The sequence below is a fragment of the Pongo pygmaeus genome, chromosome 12, assembly GCF_028885625.2.
Source record: "Pongo pygmaeus isolate AG05252 chromosome 12, NHGRI_mPonPyg2-v2.0_pri, whole genome shotgun sequence".
NCBI lineage: Eukaryota > Metazoa > Chordata > Mammalia > Primates > Hominidae > Pongo > Pongo pygmaeus.
The window spans coordinates 25006302-25026632 of NC_072385.2; the positions used below are offsets into that span (position 1 = coordinate 25006302).

Consider the following 20331-nt stretch of genomic DNA (forward strand, 5'->3'; position numbering starts at 1 on the left):
TGCATTTCTTCCCAATGACTCTCCCTAAGCCAGCAGATCTGTTTAAGTTCTCAGTTCCTGTTCTTCTTAAACTCATTGTTTAGTCTTGTTTTCTGATTCAGTATCACCCCCATCCTTTTACAGTGGGCTTTTCTCCAGGCCTAGTCTTCTTGCCATCTGCTCTACCCTGACACAGGGAACCATCATGCACTGCATTCTCTTATTTTACTCCATTCAGATTGAGTCATACTGGGAGTACTGTGTTTACTTCTAGGTTTCACCTTCAGTGAGAATTATGACCAACTCAGGGATATTCAATAAAGAGAACCAAGATGGTAAGGGCACTAGAATTATCTCCTCTTATGGAGCACTTGATAGAATGGATGTATTTACCTACAGAAGAGAAAATTCAGAGGAAATGTACACTTTGCTGTCTTAACACATTTGAAAAGATGCAAAAAAGTTTCTGTTTACTGATTTTAATTCCTACAGAAAATAGAATTAGAAATTACAGACAGGTAGATATGGAATCACTAGCAAGCAATACATGTCAGTCTTGTGAAGGCTCTGCCATCAGATGACATGGGTTCAAATCCCAGATCCACCACTTCTGTATGACCTTGAGCAAGCTATATCATTTCTCTGTGCCTTCATTTTGTCATCTGCAAAGCGAGGATAGATAATTATAGTGCCTACATTATAGTGTTATTTTGAGGATTAAATAAGACAGTGCATGTGCAGCCTAGAAGAATGCCCAGCACAAGGAGACTGCTCAATACATGTTAGTTGTCCCCTTCTCCTGCTCCTCTTTGTATCATCATCATCATCATCATCATCATCATCATCATCATCATCGTCATTATCACCACCCGCATTTAGAGCTGTTCAGTAATGGAGCCAACTCTTCACAAAGCAGTAGACTTCATGTTTCTAGAAGAATACTCAACCCAAATGGTACTGGGGACATAGAAGAAGTGTCTGCTTTGGCGAGGTAGGTAGGACTGGATGCCATCAAAGGTCCCTTTCTGTATTTGCTCTTCACCACCACTGTCCCTGAGCATCTCCCATTCTGGGTACTCTGGGTCTATCAGTGGTGGTGCAATGCTGTCTGGCACTCAGGCCTAAATCATCCCTTTAGTTCCTTGGCTCCCTCTTACACATTTCACCTGGCAGACAGAGAGGCTTCCTGAGGGCAGGCCCTTACAAAAGGAATCCATGTCCATAAGCCTCCATTCCCACACAGAGTCTCACGCCTCCTCACATCACTAATGCCAGTATCTTTGTCCCTGCCCTCCTAATATTTGGCTATCCTGTGGAATCAATTTGGCATCTAGCTTAAACCAATTTCTTTTTCTTTTTTTTTTTTTTTTTTTTTGAGAGGGAGTCTCGCTTTGTCGCCCAGGCTGGAATGCAGTGGCATGATCTCGGCTCACTGCAAGCTCCACCTCCCGGGTTGACGCCATTCTTCTGCCTCAGCCTCCCGAGTAGCTGGGACTACAGGCGCCTGCCACTATGCCCGGCTAATTTTTTGTATTTTTAGTAGAGATGGGGTTTGACCGTGTTAGCCAGGATGGTCTCGATCTCCTGACCTCCTGATCCGCCCACCTCGGCCTCCCAAAGTGCTGGGATTACAGGTGTGAGCCACCGCGCCCTGCCGCTTAAACCAATTTCTAAATCTGTTTCCTTGGTAGAATTCGGGACCTTGGATCCACCCACTTTCTCCCCAAGCTGGCTCCAGCTTTGTACAAGCATCTCTCACCAAGATCATCAAACTAAAGGCTCAGCCAAAACACCCATCTTTTTAGTCCTCAATCACAGGGTCTGTGATTCTTTCATTGCTGAGTCTCCTGCATCCATCTGATCATTTCTATTTCCTTTGTTCCCACCTTTACTCAGGCCATAGTCTTCCCTCCTCTATTTCATAATTCATAAAACACTCTTGGCTGGGTGCGGTGGCTCACGCCTGTAATCCCAGCACTTTGGGAGGCCGAGGTGGGCAGATCACGAGGTCAGGAGATCAAGACCATCCTGGCTAACAAGGACAAACCCGGTTTCTACTAAAAATACAAAAAATTAGCTGGGCATGGTGGCGGGCACCTGTAGTCCCAGCTACTCAGGAGGCTGAGGCAGGAGAATGGCATGAACCCGGGAGGCAGAGCTTGCAGTGAGCCGCGATCGTGCCACTACACTCCAGCTTGGGTGACAAAGCGAGACTCCTTCTCAAGAAAAAAAAAAAAAAAAAAACACTCTTATACTCAGCTTCTTCTCTCCAACACCATCCATTTCTCTCTTCTTCAAACATTTTAATGCTTCTATAGCCAATGATAGAGTTCAAACATCTTAAGTTGCACCCAAAATCCTTCACATTCTGGCCAATTTTCTTCTGTAGCTTTCCTGAAGTATAATTTTATGCAATAACATTCATCCATTTTAAATATACTGTTTGGTGAGTGTGAGAATATGAACACAGCTGTGCAACTTTCACCACAATCAGGATTAGTTCATTTCTATTACTTCCCTGTGTCCTCAGGAACAAATAATGTTCCCATTGTTTCAACCCACTTCCTGCCATCTGTTGTCCCATACAGCCACTAGTCTGCTTTCTGTCACTACAGTTTTTCATTTTGTAGAATTTCATATAAATAGAATCTAACAGTATACAGTTTTTATGTCTGGCTCTTTTACTTAGCATGATGCCTTTGAGATTAATCTATGTTGTTGCATATGCCAGTACTTCATTCCTTTTTATTGCTGAGTAGTATTCCATTGTATTGATGTAGACATTTGAGTTGTTTCCAGTTTTTGGCGATTATGAATAAGGCTCACATGAACATTCATGTACAAGTCTTTGTATGAACATACAGACAATAACTCCACTTATCCCACAAGCAATACAGGACATGCACACTTTACATTTCCTCCCATTCAAGTCATTGTAATAAAGATTTACTATTCCTTGTGCTAGACATTGTATAGGAATACAGACAGTTAAGCCCCATGGAAATTACAATACAGTGGGAGAAATAGATGCACACACGGGTCATTCACATGCAAAGCAGATCACTGAGATAGAGGAACCAACAACGAGGGGACAGGGAGAGAGCACACTGACTAAGGGGATGGGGGAAATCAGGAAGGATTGCTTAGAGGAGGCAGAAGCAGTATGAATAAAGACCTGGATGAAAGAAGGCAGGACTTGTTTGAGGGCTGACAAATACTCACGTTAAATTCTATCTCACTTGGGCAGCCATCCCTGTAAAGCCATCGTAAGTGCTTGTCCTCCTCGAAACTTCTGCAGTGTACTCTTCATACTGCCAATCAGCTTTCCTTGTCAGGAGAGGGAGTCTTTCAGCCTACTTTGTAAATAAAGCTATATCCCAACAGGGTCTGAGCCCAAGAGCCAAGCATTTGATCCAAGGGGTGGTTGGTGGTATCCTCAAATGTGGCTCAAAGAGAGGCTAGGATACTAGACAACATGTCTACACTAATTGGAAAGCCAGCCAAAGGGAGGAGCAGGTCCAGAACAGGCAGGAGCAGTCCTCAACCTGGGCAGCTGGTGCACATGTACACAGGTGTCTCTTCAAAGTCATTGTCTATAGCAAAGCGATGTCAACTCCTCATGGATGAATGAATGAATGAATATATGTCACCAGTAGGCTCTCATATGTGTTCCAGTATATTATACATTCAATCTGGATCAATCAGATGTACAGACACTTGAACAACCTACAGTTCTCTGTTGCTGCTTTCTGGTTAAGTGCTCAGCCGTCCACATGCAGAGTTGAATGTCTAAGAAATAATTTCTTTGCATTCTGATGCTGTAAAATATTGTTTGGATTAAAAGGGCAGGAACAAATTGATGGATCTGAAATTTTTTTTTTCTTTTGGCTTGGAGATGACAGGGTAACCCATCAGACAACTTCCTTGGCTCCCTGTGACATTTCAAGCTCAAATGTTAGAGCTTTCTTATCTTTTCTTTTCTCTCTTTTTTTTTTCACCCCCAGCTCTCTATTGAACTGTGCCTCCAGGAAATGCATCCTGTTGATGTGAGTTCTATGACACTTGTCATACAGGAGGCACTCGGTAGAGGCTTGTGGAATAATGGTTGGGAGTACTCAGGTTAGCTTAGCAGGTTGTGCCAAAGATGAGGTAACTGCTTAACCCACCTATGATGCTGCCTCATCTGTGCCCTAGAGTATGCGACAAAGAGTTCTTTCAAAATACAGCAGGCTCCAGACAATGTTCAAGGATGCAGCTGCCCACAGAATGTGCTTTCAGCATCTGGATTATACGCAGAGAGAAAACACGAGAAGTCAGAATGCTTGGCCCTTCACCTGGATCTGCCACCATGCATAATGTGAATTTGGAAATGCTACTTAACTTCTCCAAGACACAGCTTATCCACCTTTGAGCCAGAGAAAATAAGTAAGTATAAGAATCAAATGAGGTAATGACTGTGGATATAGTGTAAAAATGCAGAAAGTAATTGGAAATGAAATACACCCTCTGTAGTAGTTATCTGTTGATGTATAACAAACAACCCCAAACCTGGGTGAATTAAAACAGCAATCACTTATTAATTATCTCATAGTATAATGGGTCAGAAATCTGGGAGTGGTGTAACTGGGAGTCTGCTCACAGGCTCTCAAGACGTTTGCTGGAACCACATCATCTGAAGGTTTGACTGGGGCTGGAGAATCATCTCCTAAGATGGGTCACTCATGTGGCTGTTGGCAGAAAGTCTTAGTTCCTCGCTGACTGTGGTCAGGAGGCTGCAGTTACTCTCCATGGAAGCGTCTTCCTAAGACTGTTTGAGTGTCCTCACCACAGGGAAGCTGGCTTCCCACAGAGTGAGTGATCCAAGGCAGATGTCATCATGTGCTTTATGACACAGGTGCAGAAGTCAAACACTGATCACCTCAATACCCTATTGGTTCCCCAGGTCACCCCTATTAAGTCTGGGAGGAGACTACACAAGGATATGATTTCCAGGAGGTGGGGATCACTGGGAGCCATGCTGGAGGCTAACCTCCACATCCTCTCTCAGTTTAAATGGTTCCGCTGGGAAATAAGGGATATAGATGATTACCTCTGAGGTCCTCCCCTTTTAACCACATCCCTGCTTGCTCCAATTAGCTCTCCCTCAAGCCTGCTAAGTGTTGCTCTCCTTTCCCTTCTTGCTGAAAATTCCTGCTGTCATTGTCAGTCCCTTGTTTCATACTAAAAATTAAGTTTTAGTCTCTAACGGGTCTCTGTGGAAATGGCTGTGCATAGCATCTGAAGGAAGTCTCTGGTGCTCTCGTCTTAGGATGCCAGCCTCATTGGCTTGTCATTCTCTTGCTGGTGCAGCCCATTGAAATTTGCATGGTGCCGTCACCTGCTCATGTGAGATGGGGTCCCTCCTTTGAAAGTCAATAACGAGGTGACCAATGTTGGCAGTGAGTGAGCGTGCTCTGGTCTCCGTCTTCCTCACATTTGTTATTTTCCAATGTGTGTTTGTGTCTGGGTTCTCACCTGACTCCGGCAGCCCAGGCAGACAGAGCAGGCATTGCTCCCTCCATTTTGTGGGTTGAAAAACTAAGGCCAGAAAGTCCTAACTGAGGCATTTTCTGGAATTGGGAACACAGGAAGGAAGCATATTGGGTGGTTAAAACATGGAGTTTGGCTTTAAACCTCTTGCACTTGAGGTGTCTGTGACGTATTCAGTGAAGTTAATGTGCAGCCTTGAATACAGCTTCCAGATGATTAACTAGGCATGGAACGAGATCTCATATCCTGATTATTTTGCTTTATCTGTACATTTCTCCACTCCTTCCAGCTGTTGTACTGTGTTGTGTCTTCTTGGTCCCAGATGTCCTGGCTTGGTTTTTCTCAAGGCCATCCTCCTTAGCCTCACCGACCTCATTGGCCTGGTTGCACACAGCTTCGAGTGTCCACAGACCAAGTGAAGGGGAGTTGCTGTCTGCTGGGGAGGGTTCTGGTGGAGGAGTCTGTAGGTCCCTGTGAAGACAGGCTGGGAGAGGGTGCAACAGCATACAGGCTTTACCATCCATTAGGAAAAGCAGAGGCTTTTAAAACACAGTCCATCCATCCAAATGGACCTTCATGTCTATTTCCATAAGGTCCAGGCCCACATGTGGGCCCAGGCCCACCTTTACCACTAGTTAGCTGAGAAGTACTAGGGCTGAAGGTACTGATATGGTGCTTGCTGGAGCCTGCCACACTGTCCCCACCCTACCTATGTCAGCTTAGTCTGCAACCCCAGTCAACTCTGCTTTCTTCCACCTTGAAAGCTCTTTGAAAGAGCACAAGAAGTGGGGGTCCCTGAGGGCCGGGCACCCCTCATGATCAGGCCCACAGGCCATTTAGGCAGCTGCTTCTCCAAACTTATCTTCCTTCTGCCTCCATGGAAACCTGAGAAAGATGGAAAGGGGGAAGCGGCTGTGGTTTCCCAACACAAATAACCCCACAGAGCTTTCTCAGCAAACCTTAGCCTGTTGCGTCAGCCTCAGGCTGAAGGAGGAAGGAAATAGAACTTCTATTGAGTATTTTTCTTCCCCTGTCAAGAAGATCAGAGGAACTAAGAGGGAAAGAAAAGGAGTCAAAAGCACCCTGTGGCCTCCTCCTGCAGGATTTGTGTTGCTCTTACCCTCCCCTCTTGAACTCTAAGTAAACAAACTCCCCAGCCAAGGTAGGTCCCAGGCCCAACTCCAAGCAGGCCATAAATAAGAGCCCTTCAGCCTTTCACTCTCCAGCAAGTCGGGAAGGCCCTTCTGAGTGGAACATTTGATAGTGGGGGAGGGCTGGGGGGAGAGTCCTCGTGTTAATTGAATCCCAATTCCTTCTCCCAGGCCCACTCTTATCTTTTTAATTATACGAAGCCTTTAATCTTCCCAGGACCTGTCTCTGTCATTAATGCATGATCCTATTAGAGATAGGGGTTTGCCCAGGGGTAATGGGAACCGCAAGCAGAGGTCTTTGGCAACTTTTTTGCTTTCTTTTTATTGTTATTATTATTATACTTTAAGATTTAGGGTACATGTGCACAGTGTGCGGGTTAGTTACATATGTATACATGTGCCATGCTGGTGTGCTGCACCCATTAACTCGTCATTTAGCATTAGGGGGAAGGGATAACTTTTTTGCTTTCTAAAGCACACAGAGTTACCTGGGGCTGAGGCAGGGAGACATTTTGGGCTCCCATCAGCTCTCAGATGGTGTTCCTTGGGTCATCTGTGTTTAAACCGTGTCTGAGATTAGACTCTTATGGTCAGTATCTGTTGTGGCCCTGAAACTGCAGAGTAGCTCAGTCTAGCAGCTAAGGGGCAGATGAGTTCAGGCAACCTGCTTAGGAAAAAAAATCAGACAAATTGTACTCTCGGGATGCTGGGTGCCCAGGTGGGATTCCAGAAGGAGTTGAGTATTGTGCATTTCCTAAACGTTAGAGCATACCTTTGGTGCTTGTGAATAAAGTTAGGGGCTTTCCCTAACACTGCAGAGATGCATTACCTCCAGGTGACAGTGGCTTGGGACACTCCAGGGTTACATTTCTCTTCAACCCCAGCTGCCTTGTCAAAGGGCTAATGAGCAGTAAACCAATACTTAGGAATGCAAAGGCCACACCCTACTTGAAGGGGTTGGCTCATATTAAGTGTTCAATAAATGTTTGCTAAATAACTTTTAAAACAAGAGTTCCAAGAGCCATTCACTTTAGAATATGAATTTGCAGGTATTTATTGCAATTACAGCTTCTCATTTATGGCTCAATTCTACTGGACTTTTTTTTTTTTCTGGGCTACAAGGTGGCCTGTAGAGTCCCTTCAGCAAGGTAGTCTGATATTTCACACATCCCTTGGTATATAGAAAGATGGGTAAAGCTGAGTCCCTGCAAGAGGCCTCATGCTCAGTTAGGAAGATAAATTTTGTTAGTTTTCAATACATAAATATATTTATATATATGTATACATGTGTATCAGTCAATATATAGATATATATAGTATACAACTGTATATACAATTACATATGCATGTATATGTGTGTGTGTATTTGTGAATTGTCTTCAGAGACTTCAGCTATGATTTCGACTATATATGTATATGTACACACATATATGCTATACATATACACACATATATGTACTTATATACATACATTTATATATATACACACACAAATATGTATAGTTGAAATCACAGCTGGCTTCTCTGAAGATGGAAGTCCACTTACAGAACATCATCAGCAAACTATATACCTGAATGAATAAATATTCAGGTTCTGCACTGAACATCGTGTCTTGTCATCTCCCTGACCCACTACACACAACCACTTTACAGTCTGTAGCAGAGATGCTGTCACCGACAAAGGTCGCATATCTAGAAGGTGTGAGAGTCCGGATTCTAACCCAGGTCTGATCACAAAGCCCAGCCCTCGACCCCAGAACTCCGCAGCCAAAATATTTCTCTTTGCTTGCAGCCAGTGTCTGCTCCTGAAAGTGTGTAGGTCACAGGCACTTGTGAAGACATAAAGATCCTGGACATGGTCCGGAGAAGAGCAATTAAAACACTCAAGGGGAAGAAAAAGCTTCTGTTTGAGGACAGATTTTTAAAAAGCAGTAAAACCTGGAAAAAGGCAGAGTGAGCAGGACATGATGGAAATCTCCAGGATGTGGAGAGAACAAAGAGGGAGACAGCGTGCCTGCCAAGGGGGCCCTCACTGAAGCTTACAACCAGCAGTTTTAGGACAACGACAAGAAAGTTCTATTTACCACATTCCGTAAGTTTGCTGCCTGTTGTGTGATCCCAAGAGGTGGCACAGGCTGAAAATAGAAATAGAATCCCAACCTATGAACATATTGCTGTGAGCTCCCTACAGAATGCCTGGCTTCTCATTGTCAAATTCAAGCTCTCAGTTTCTAATGGTTGAAACCAGGAGTGAGCAAACATTTTCTGTAAAAGATCAGAGTAAATATTTCTGGCTTTGTGGATCAATGCTGCCCCAAATGCTCAACTCTGCCATTTAGTGCAAAAGTAGCCATAGACAGTATCTATGAATAAGCATGGCTGGGCTCTATTAACATGCTATTTACACAATTAGCAAGGCGCAGATTTGACCAGCAAGCTGTAGTTTGCCAACCCTTGGTCTACACCAATTCACAGTTGAGTTGAATCATACAATTTAAAACTGGGAGGCATCTTGATGATCACACCTTTATTTTATAGAGCAGGAGGGTGACATCCAGAGACGTCAGATGAATTCCCCAAGGTCATATAGCTGGAGACACATAGTAGGTATTAAGGTTGTCTGGGGAAAATATTTAGATGCTCTGAAGATAGTTTTATGAAGGATGGGAGCCAAGTGTCCGATGCTGGGCATTTCTGACTCTCTTAAATATTTATTGATGCTCGCCAGACGCGGTGGCTCACGCCTGTAATCCCAGCACTTTGGGTGGCCGAGGTAGGTGGATCACAAGGTCAAGAGATCGAGACCATCCTGGCTAATACGATGAAACCCCGTCTCTACTAAAAATACAAAAAAATTAGCCAGGTGCGGTAGTGGGTGCCTGTAGTCCCAGCTACTCGGGAGGCTGAGGAAGGAGAAAGTTGTGAACCCGGGAGGCAGAGCTTGCAGTGAGCCGAGATCACACCACTGCACTCCAGCCTGGGTGACAGAATGAGACTCTGTCTCCAAAAAAAAAAAAAAAAAAAAAAAAAAAAAATATATATATATATATATATGCTCAAAGACTACGTTTTCTTAGAAAATATATCAGTTTAGGAAGGATTTGGAAATATAGCTTATTTAAAAAAAAAAACAGGGCTGTTTAAAAATCCCTGAAAATCAGAAAACAAGAAACATACTTCTCCCTCAAGTCCCTCACCCCTACCCCTAGTTCTGAGATGGGAGAAAATTTTATTTCTTGACAGGCTGTGCAAGGGGCATTTGCCCTCAGAGCTGATGGCCCTGTGTCTGTCAATGCAGGTTGTACATCTACCTCCCTTAGGTAGGAAGGTGCTCCTTAGGAGCTTGGTGTTGGGCCTGTCCACTGAGAACATTCATCTTCCACATTTGGGCAAGACTTTGCTGAAAACAATTGCTTGCAATATTCTGTTGGCTAAAGCCAGGAACAGTTCAAATTTTTTGGTGCTCAGAGTCTTTACCAGGAAGGTGAGTGTGTGTGTGTGAGTGTGTGTGTGTTTGTGTATGTGTGTGTGTGTGCAGCTGGTGTGGGGAGGGAGGGAGAGGAGCAGCAGCTGACAGCTCATGAATGCATCAGTGCTCAGAAGTTTCTAAGAACGATGACGTCAATGGCTTGTTTTTTTCTGGGACCCACTGAAGATCCCTCATAAAAATAAAAACTCGCTTATTCAAGTAACCCTCTAGAAGTCTAAAATCTTAGTAGGAGACAGATGTGTCACTGTTGCAGGTTTGGTGTCTGGAGCCCTCGATGGTATCCCCAGTTCACCCTGTTCCTCTGAACTTCCTTGGTAGAGTCAGTATTGTTGTCTGGAACAGAGAGATGAGCCATGTGCTCTTTGGCACCTTAGCAAAATGGCTAAGGTGAGGAAGACAGTAAAGGTGTGGGGAGAGTATAGGCTATCTTAAACCTAGATGGCTTATTTTCCTCTGGAGGTAGGTTTGAGCTTCTGGAATAGAAGGGACTCCATCCTAAAGGCTTAAAAAGGAGTCTATCAGCTGGAGCTTTGGCCCACATAACAAGTAAGGCCACTTGGCCTTTAAAAAGTGTGATGATGAGAGAACACTGGACTCTGAGAATCCACCTGTGGTCCAGTGTCTGCCAGAGAAATTCCTATCCAAGAGATGTCTCCACCTGAAGGCTACACAAATCTGTCAGTGGACAATTCTTTGTAACGAATTGCAAGATTTCCTACCTGTTTGTTGATTGCGAGAGGTGATCAGGCTGTTGGCCTTATAAACAGGTGACTGATGCAGGCCTGGCTCCTGCAGGTGAAGAAGGCTGCTTCAAATTTGTGCTCCAGAGCCAGGAAGTCCTGGATTCAGGTCTCAGCTCCAACTCTTACCAGCTTTAGTTCATTGCAGAACTTATTTTGATTTTTAATCTCAGCTTTGGAGCATAGAAACCAATCTGTAGCAGATGCTCAGTAAAGGTCATTTTCCTTTTCATCCCATCCATTCTCACACTTGGCCACTCCCTTGTTCAACCCCCCCTCCCCCCCACCCAGTGCAGACCTGGACACTCCCAGAGAGAAGGTCACACCTCATTGGGAAGCTGTTCTTGAGCAGTTCCAGCTTCAAGTCATCCCTGAATCTATCACTCATTCAGCATATAACTGTTCTTCAGATATGTTTAGTACTTTTCTCTGATTGTAAAGATGACACATATGCATTGCAGAACATTTGAAAAATATAGAAAAAAATCATTTGGAAAACATCCCCAATAAATATAACCTGCAGTGATAAGCACTGTTAGCATTTTGGTATATTTCTTCCTATTTGTGTATGTGTGGGCAGGCATATGTTTTACAAAATTGGGATCACATTGACTGTAGATTTTGTATACAGCTTGTTCTTTTCACTGACGTTCTGACATTTCTCATATCATTAAAGTCTTTGAAAACATATTAAATATTTTTAATGGTCACCAAATTTTCTGTGGCATGGATATATTGCAATGTGTGTAAGGTATTCTTAGTTTTGGATACCTAGGCTGTTTCTAATTTTTCAATATTATAAACGACACTGCCGTAAATATCACTGTAGGAAAATCTTTGCCACATTCTGATTACTTCTTTGAGATAAATTCCTAGCAGTAGAAGTCCTGGCCAAATGATGTGGGAATTCTTAATGGCCTTAACATTGAGGGCCATGTGGTTGTCTAGAAAAGTTGTGTCAATTTCTACCTATGGGGTATGTGTCAATTTCTGTGGGGCGTGCTTCTCAGAATCCTGTTGTAGTACTTAGGTTGAAACAGGCACTCTCTCATATGATCCATCAATTATTGGAAGGTAGCTCTCAAATCTCTCAGATTTATCTTCTTTCTGGGCTAAAAAGCCATTTCTTCAAAATGCCCCAAAGGCTACATTCCAACCTCCTTGCCATATTAGTTTGTGGATTAGAGAATATATTGGTTTGTAATTGTGGTTTTAAAAAATGTGTTACCAGAACAGAGCACAATGTATTAAATGTGGCCTGGGCCATTTCTAACTCCCTTATTTGGAATCCTATACCTCTATTAATGCAATCTAAGTTTGCATTTGCTTTTTGTTTTTATTTTAGCAGAGAATTGGCTCATATAAGCTTGTGGTTTGCTGACACACTGAGATTTTAATGCTCTGGTTAATTAGGGTATCTTTTATTTGATATTTGTTCAACTGATTTTGGGGGGTTAAATCTAAGACTTCTATTTGTCTTCTTGGTAATAGTTCAGTGTTCCAGTCTGTTTCAATTCTGGTGATGCCCATGGAAAACAGGTCTTTGGTGCCTCAAATGTGTTTCCATGCCACATTACCCAGTGTGGCTGAACCTGAGGCTTTTGCCCAACCTGGCCCTATGCAGAGGTCAGGAGAAGGTCATGGGGTTGTTGAGGCTGGGCTGCCTGGCGCCACCCTGGCTGACCGTCCACTTACAGGTGTTCTCAAGAGTAGCTGGGATCTTGGCCTGAAACAACTGTGGTGAAGAGCATGGCTGACCCCTCTGAGAAGGGGTCTTGTGTGACGCTGGACAACTCCACCAGTACAGTGGGGCCTCTGGACTCTGCAGGCCATGCAACTGTCTGTCTGGGCTTTTCCAGCCAGACCTGGCACAGGCCCGAAGACTGCCAGGACACTGGCTTGCACTGCATCTCCTTAGCCTCTTTGCCTATACAAATAGAATGCAATTCCTCTGGAAAATTGGCACTTAACTCCCTTTTATAGGCAGGTCTGAGTGCTGGCAGGACCCATGCAAGAGTGCAAATGAATGCCTGAGCCCTCCCTTGACCCCATTCCCAGTTCTTGTCTGAATCCTGAGGGGCTTGTAAACAGATGGGTGGACATCTTGACCCTTCAAAGGGCTCCCCCAAAATATCCACCCTTTCACCACCCCCTGACTACGCCCAGGTTACCTGTGTGTACTGGAGCATGGGCTATGTGAGGAGGGGCTGCAGGTGGGCTTATCCCCTTGGTCCCCCAGGTGCTTCTCCTCATTGGAAGAGTCATGGCTGAGGAGGCCAGAGCAGAGCCCGTGGAGGCACAGGGCCTGGGGCAGGGATCCCAGAGGTCCCATGTAAGGTGATATTGTTCATGAGCAAACTGCTTAGTTTGCTTTTTGGTCCCTGCAGATCTATATGCTTCTGTGTGTTGGGATAAGAGGCAAGCGTAGGGGTCAGATCCAAGTCTAAGGGGGCTCTGCTGCACTTGTAGGTAAGAAACCTCAAGACCATGAAAGACATTGAGACAGTGGAAATGACACTGGCCAGGGGTCAGGGAGCTTGAACTCTCATTCTGGGCCCTGGGCACTGAATGAATGTTCTGACCGCAGACCCCAAGGCATTTTGGCCCACAAGAGTTCATGGCCCAAGGCATGAAAGAACTCGTCTCCAAGTGGCTCCCAGATCCTCTGAAAATGAACACACCGTGTCCACGGCCCTTGTACGCCTGTGCCCTGTGGCACCTTGGTCTGTCTCCTCCCCAGTTCTAGAGGAGAGCATGTCTCCTTCATTTCTGGGGCCACCCAGGCTTCCCTCCATATCCATTCAGTGTTTGGTTTCTATGCATGGGGATAATGAGACTCTTATTTAACTCACGTAAGTTCAATTCCATCCCATTCAACTCTCTCCCAGCAACTACAACTCTTTTATTGCAACCATCATTTGCTTTTTTGATGGAGGTAAAACAGAAAATATAAACAGATGTTCAAAATAACCCCCCTGCCTTTTCCTTCACATTTTCAAAGTGCTTTCCCATAAAGTATTTCATTACAGACTCCAGCAGCTGCTGTGAAATATGGTCTCAGATGTAGAAGCCAATGAAAATCAAATGAAAAGAAATCCTAAGAGCAGAAAAGAGGAGAGAGTAGTCCTGCTAGGCCCACAGCCCCATTTCTGCCAGGACTGGGCAATGCCCAGGTACCTGCTTGTTGCTTGAGGGGACTTTTCAGAAATTTCTCCTCTCCTCTTCCTACTTCTCCTGCTCCTCCTGCTCTTCCTCCTTCTTCTTTTAGGTACAGGTTCTCACTGTGTTTCCCAGGCTGGAGTGCAGTGTTGTGATCATAGCTCCCTGTAACCTACAACTCCTAGGCTCAAAGAGATTCTCCCACCTCAGCCTTGAGTAGCTAAGACTACAGGTGCATGCCACCACACCCGGCAATTTCTTAAAAAGTTTTATTGTAGAGATGAAATCTCGCTATGTTGCCCAGGCTGGTGTCAAACTCCTGGCATCAAACCATCCTCCCACCCGACCTCCCAAAGTGCTGGGATTACAGGTGTGAGCCACTGCACCAGGCCTCATGTGTCTTCTAAAATCCTCCTTTATTTCTTAATTTCTTCTTCCCGTATTACACTGCTTCTTAGAAACAAAATTCTAAAATCTCACAGCTGGAAGTAGCTGTAGTCATTATTTAGGCCAGTGGTTCTCAAAGCGTGATCCCTGGGTCAGCAGCATGAGCCCCATTTGGGAATTTGTTAGAATCGGTCTCAGGCCCCACTTCCGACCTGCTGAGTGTGAAATTCTGGTGGTGGTGGAGCGGGGGCAGCTGTGTTTTACCAAAGCCCTCCAGATGGTCCTGATGCACATCCAAATTTGAGAATCACTGATCTGGGCCAAGATCCTAATTTCAAATGGAGGCCCTTGAGCAGAAAGGTGATGTTCTTTGTCACACACAGTGTGACACGGTCAGCTGCAGGGCCCAAATGAGAAGCCAGTCTCCTGGATCCTGTCATGATCTACTCCCTCTGCTGACCTGTCTACAGAGCAGTTTCACTGGCCTGCATCTCACTCCATGCAGAGGCGCAGAGGACAAACCAGATGGGCAGCTCGTGTCCGCAAGATGGCAGGTGCCCATGCTGCTGGCTGCCCGAATGTTACGGGCTTTGGAAGGTGCATCCTCTGAGGACACATGATTTCTGAAAAGCAGAATACACCCTCCCATCTGCCCCCCGCACTTCCTTTGGTCTTTTTTCTTCAGACATATCTGCGACTGAACATGTTCAACTTCTCCCCTGCACCGAGCGGATGAATGAGCCTCCTGACAGGCTGTGTGCTCTCTCTAGCATGTTATCTTGGGTTATGGAAATTGGGCAGATCTCCCCTTCTTCAGTTCCTCCCCACACCTGGAGTCCATAAAAGGCAGGGATATGGGCAACTTGATCCCGGACATCAGCATTCTTGGGATGGTGTTGAATACAATAAAACATGCTTATTAAATGTCAACACTGGGCATGCGTAAGTGGATATTTACTGAGTGGCTACCACATGCCAGATGCGCTATCAGGCCTCGCTTCCTCCCTCAAGACTTAGTGGTCAGTGAGTCCCCAGGGCCACACTCCAGCCCATTTCTGCTGCCAGGATGCCATGCCTCCATCTCATGTCACCCCTCCCATTTCTCTTCCCTTCTCTCGATGGCCCCTTGTGCCTTGTGGTCCTGATGGGATGCAGAGAAGCACTCACCCCAGGGGGCCTGGCTCCCCAGAACAAGAAGGCAAAGTCACTTGCTGAAAAGGGAGGGGAGGGGGCAACCAGGTTCTCCAGAGGCCTGGAGAAGGTTCTGGGCTCCAGGACAGGGAATGTGCTTAAAATGAATATGAGATGGTTAAGACTCTGCTCAGCTGGAGAGAGAGACAGCAAAGGCTTGATGGGGACCTTCAGCCTGACCTGAGGTTTTGCCACAGACTTGGTGGAACTTTGAGAGGCAGGGGCTCCAGTAGGTTAGTGAGGATGGTGGAGGCGCCTGACTTCTGCACGCAGGCTGGATGAGACTCGTGCCCAGTGGACTGGGCGAGGGGAAGCCCAGAGAGATTGGGGACCCTGGGGAGACCAGAGAGGCAGAGGTGTTTTTCAGGGATCTGGGGAGGTGAAAACCCTAGTGGTGGGAGTGAGGCAGCTCCCAGTGTGAGGATGCTAGACAGACATCATCCCAGGGATTAAAGTTGGTCAGAAACAATAAGTGTAGTAGCAATGTTTATTGATCCCAGGCCCCAGGATAACTGCTTAGCATGCATTTTCATAATTAACCCCCACAACAGTTTTTCCAGGACCTGTAATGTGTCAGGTACCATCGAGGTCATGTCACATTCCTGTGTCCTTTAGTTGGCCTCTCCAAACCCCAGATCAGGAACCCGAGGAATAGAAATGCTTCATGAATTGCCAGGGATCCTCGGCTAGCAGGGAGCTGAGCTGGTCCTAGATCCTAGGTCTTCCCACTTGAAATTCACAACTCTTTTGCAAATGTCTCAGTTGGTTCTTTCCACTCAGAGAAGCTAGTGAGAGTGACATCCAGAACAACCTAAGGTAAGATGCCACCAGGGGCTCAAATATCTGGTGCCCCCTGAAGCCTGTGCTGGAGAAAGGGAAGAAAGAAGTGGGGAGCTGTGACAGGTCTCAGAATGTACCAGGAAGCACTCTGGCACCTCAACATGTGGCATCATGGAAAGCTTATACGATTTGTGCTCAGAAACTCTGTGCTGCTCTTATTACTGAGATGCCTCCCAAAGAGCTTTGTGCATACTGGTGGATAAGAATGCATGCTGAGGCTAACTCTCAGAGCTGCCAGGAAAACCAAAGGAGACAGTGGCTGCGAGAGTGTGTCACAAAGCTCACTTGGAGTGATGGGACTTCTATTCATTTATTTGACAGGTGTCTATGAGCACCTGTCATGTCATCATACAGATACTTGGGGCCTCAGCCATGACAGGTGTCTAGCTCCCAGCAACATTACAGTCATAACCAAAGAGTGGTGAGTGCCACATCTCATAACTCCCCCAGGTCATTTGTAACTTTTGAGGTCATTCTCTTCTTTTAGTCCTAACACAAGCTGACCTTTGGCCCTTAAGTAAGTTGGTCAAAAATGCTGTCTTAATGCTTTTATTGAGTAGATTTCACCTGGGGGTAAAACAATAGCCCACAGGAGAGGTCCTAGACAGGTGGACTTTTTCTGCAGCCCAGACCCTCTTGAAGTAGCTTGGGATCAAGATTGGAGCCTCCTTGCCTTTGCTGCTCAAACCCATAGACTTAGGGCTCCTTCTAGGGGAAACTTCACCTCTGCTCCTGGTTGTAGGACTTCCCTTGAAGCACTACATCTGAGTACAGAAGTACTACATCTGAGGTAGATGAATACTGGGGAGAAGAATGGTGAAATCTTGCACAAGTTGGCAATTTCAGGGAAAGAGAAGAGAGTGACTTTCTCAGTAGGCATGCTCTTAACTAGTTCTAAGTAATGATTTGGAATGTTTTAATGTTTTACCTAGCTCAGTTTGGTCTTTGGTTTGGATCTTTCTTGTCCTCTGATTTCCAGAAAAGAATGTCCATTCTGGTCTCAGCTCCTCCTCCTTAGGGCATTTGGATCACTCACTGAGCTCCCAGGCAGAAACAGAGTGGAACTTGAGTTGGACCTGCCATGTACTGTGTGACCTTGAGCAAGACCCTTGACTGCTTGAACCTGAGTTTATTGAACCTGTGAAATGGGAATAAAATTATTCACCCAGTTTAGGTCAGGATCAAACTACCATCACCACCACCACCACCACCACCGCCACCACCACCACTACTAACTCTCTTAACCGAGTGAGCATTTATTGTGCCCGATGTGCTACGAACTTTACGTGAATTATCCCATTTAATCCTTACAATGATTCTATGATATAGATGTTAGCAGCACTCTAAGTTTGCAGGTAAGGAAATAGAAAATGCCAATATAATTTGCCCAAAGCCATGCAGTTAGAAAGTGATGGGACAGAAATTTGAACACAGGCAGACTGACTCCAGGGTCTGAACTCTTCAGCCTCTGCTGCAACTTAGGAAGCAGGTCTTGCCGGTTCCTCATCACTGTTGAAACTTCTCTTTCTCTTTTCTCACTGTCTTCCTTCCACTTGGATAACTGGATTCACCTTTCATTAACCTGGATTCAAAGAAGCAAGAAGGCATCTCTTCCATGCACTGACTAACTTCGTTGCAAGCATGCTGCTTTCATCTTTTGTGTGCCTAAAGATGCCTGCAGAACCACGTCCAACATGGCTGATACCTGGACTTTTGCGTATCAAATAGCTTGGGAGGGTCATGACCGGGCCTGAGAAGAGGAGACAGTGGCTTGTGGAATGAACTCAATTTGTGCACTTTCCCAGGGCATGGGGGAAGGAAATGACAGTGACTTGTTGCTTGGGAAATGCTGATGGGTGGCCTGGTATCTTGGGAATGTGCTCAGGCAACCAGGGGATGTTGTTCCACCCTCTCCTTTTCCTCCTCATTCCTGGGATGGTACTTTGGACTCCTCTTCACTATTCCCAGGCACAAAAGAGAAATATGACTCTGTTGTTTGTCAATACTCTTAGTGTTAATTTAGTCACACCGAAACTCTACATATCGGTATATGCCTGCTTCAATGCTAGTATTTGATGCTATCTAATTTACTCCTGGCAATCCTGTGAGAGTGCTATCATTACCCTCATTTTATAAACAAAGAAACTGAAATTCAGAGATGAAGAAACTTCCCCAGGAATGCACAGACAGAAATGATGAAACTGAGATTCAGATACAGAGCCTGGATTCTTAATCACTGTGTTATATACTGGGACTCATGGAGTCACCCCAGGCACTTCCCCAGCGCAGTGTCCCACTCTGAGTGGGTCCACCCTTGTTTCCTTTGTAGTGAGCTAGGCTCTACGCATGGATCCATCACCTGGGTGTCTGGCCCAGGCCAAGTTGCTTGGCTTCTGTTTGTTCATGTGCAGCACCATCGTCATCACAGTGATGTGCTCCCCCACAGAATCATTGCAAGCACATGCCAAGGTAAAGCAATAAAACATACTTTCAACTCACCAGGCATTTATTCAGCTCCAACTATTCGCTAATGCTAAATATTGGAGGAGGACGTGACACCCAGGGGTTGCAGGCTCAGGGAGCTAGAGATGTGAACTTAGTAGCCCAAATCTGAGGGTGGGTATCTTAAACGCAAATAACATACTTAGGAGAGGCTGAGGAGATGATAATTCCAATATGGAGAAATATTTGGAACAGGTGGTCTGAGCCAAGGTTTGAAAGACTTCAAAAGGTAGATGGTAGGATGAGCAGGTACTTCCAGGCTATGAGAACAACTTGACTGACTACGAGAATGAGGACACAAAGCATGCGAATGGTTGATGTGTGTGCAGGAGCCAAGAATCTGTCTTTCTGCCTCTGGGCTCCATAGGATAAGGCAGTGGCCAGTTGTCTTAGTATGTTTAGGCTGCTACATAACGCTGCTATAACAAAACACCATAGATTGGGTGGCTTATAAACAACGGAAATATATTTCTTATAGTTCTGGAGGCTGGGAAGTCCAAGATCAAGGCAGATTGGATATCTGGTGAGGTTCCATGTTCTGACTTATAGAAAGCACTTTATTGCAGGGTCCTCACATGGCAGAAGGGGTGAGGGGCCTCTCTGCGGCCTCTTTTATGAGGACACTAATTTCATTCCCATAGGCTCCACCCTCATGATCTAATCATCTCCCAAAGGCCCCACATCCTAACAGCTTCACTTTGTGAATTTCTGAGGGACACAAACATGCAAATAATAGCACCAGTCTGAAGCCTTTCAAGCCATGCAGAAGACTTCCACATATAGTCTCATATTTTCCGTGGGAAGTTTCACCTGGTTTTGACAGAGGAGTGTCAGGATGCCATCTATTTGAAAAAGATCCCTTTGGGGCAACACTAGAGAGACTCGGTGAGCCCAGAGGCTGGGAGGTGGGTGAGGGGGGTCTTGCAATAATACAGGCAAGATGTGACGAGGGCCTGAGTTCAGTCAGTCAAGGAAGGGATGGAGAGGAAATGAGGGCTGCTAGAGACATTTGGGGAGGAGAACAGGCAAGTATTGGCCAGGAAGGAGAAGGAAAGGACTTCTTCCTCCCGTAGTGCAGTTCCCCTGCACCCCTGGGATACACACCCAGCTTCCCCACACAATTGGAGGTGGCCTGGCAGAAGAGAGATTGACATTTCTCTTTATCTGCTGGCCTTTTAACTTTGTTCAGTGCCATGAAGTCCCCTTCTTTTTTTTTTTTTTTTTTTTTTTTTTTTTGCCTTACTACATTTGGATGATTTTCCTTATAATGATTGTCATAGTCATAACTATAATAATTATAGTGGCAATAATAAGATTCTGAATGGCTCCAGAGCCTTTCTTCCTAGGATGTTAATGTGTGAGG

The 20331-nt window shown here is 45.4% G+C and overlaps 1 long non-coding RNA gene across 1 annotated transcript; it reads right to left on the reverse strand.

Annotated features, from left to right (window-relative positions):
* Positions 1–451: 451 nt before the first annotated feature.
* Positions 452–4851, reverse strand: LOC129030772 (uncharacterized). The gene is made up of 3 exons (XR_008500748.1): positions 4619–4851; positions 3202–4260; positions 452–641 (listed from the first exon to the last, which is right to left on the reverse strand). It is a non-coding gene; the product is annotated as an uncharacterized LOC129030772 (long non-coding RNA).
* Positions 4852–20331: the final 15480 nt, after the last annotated feature.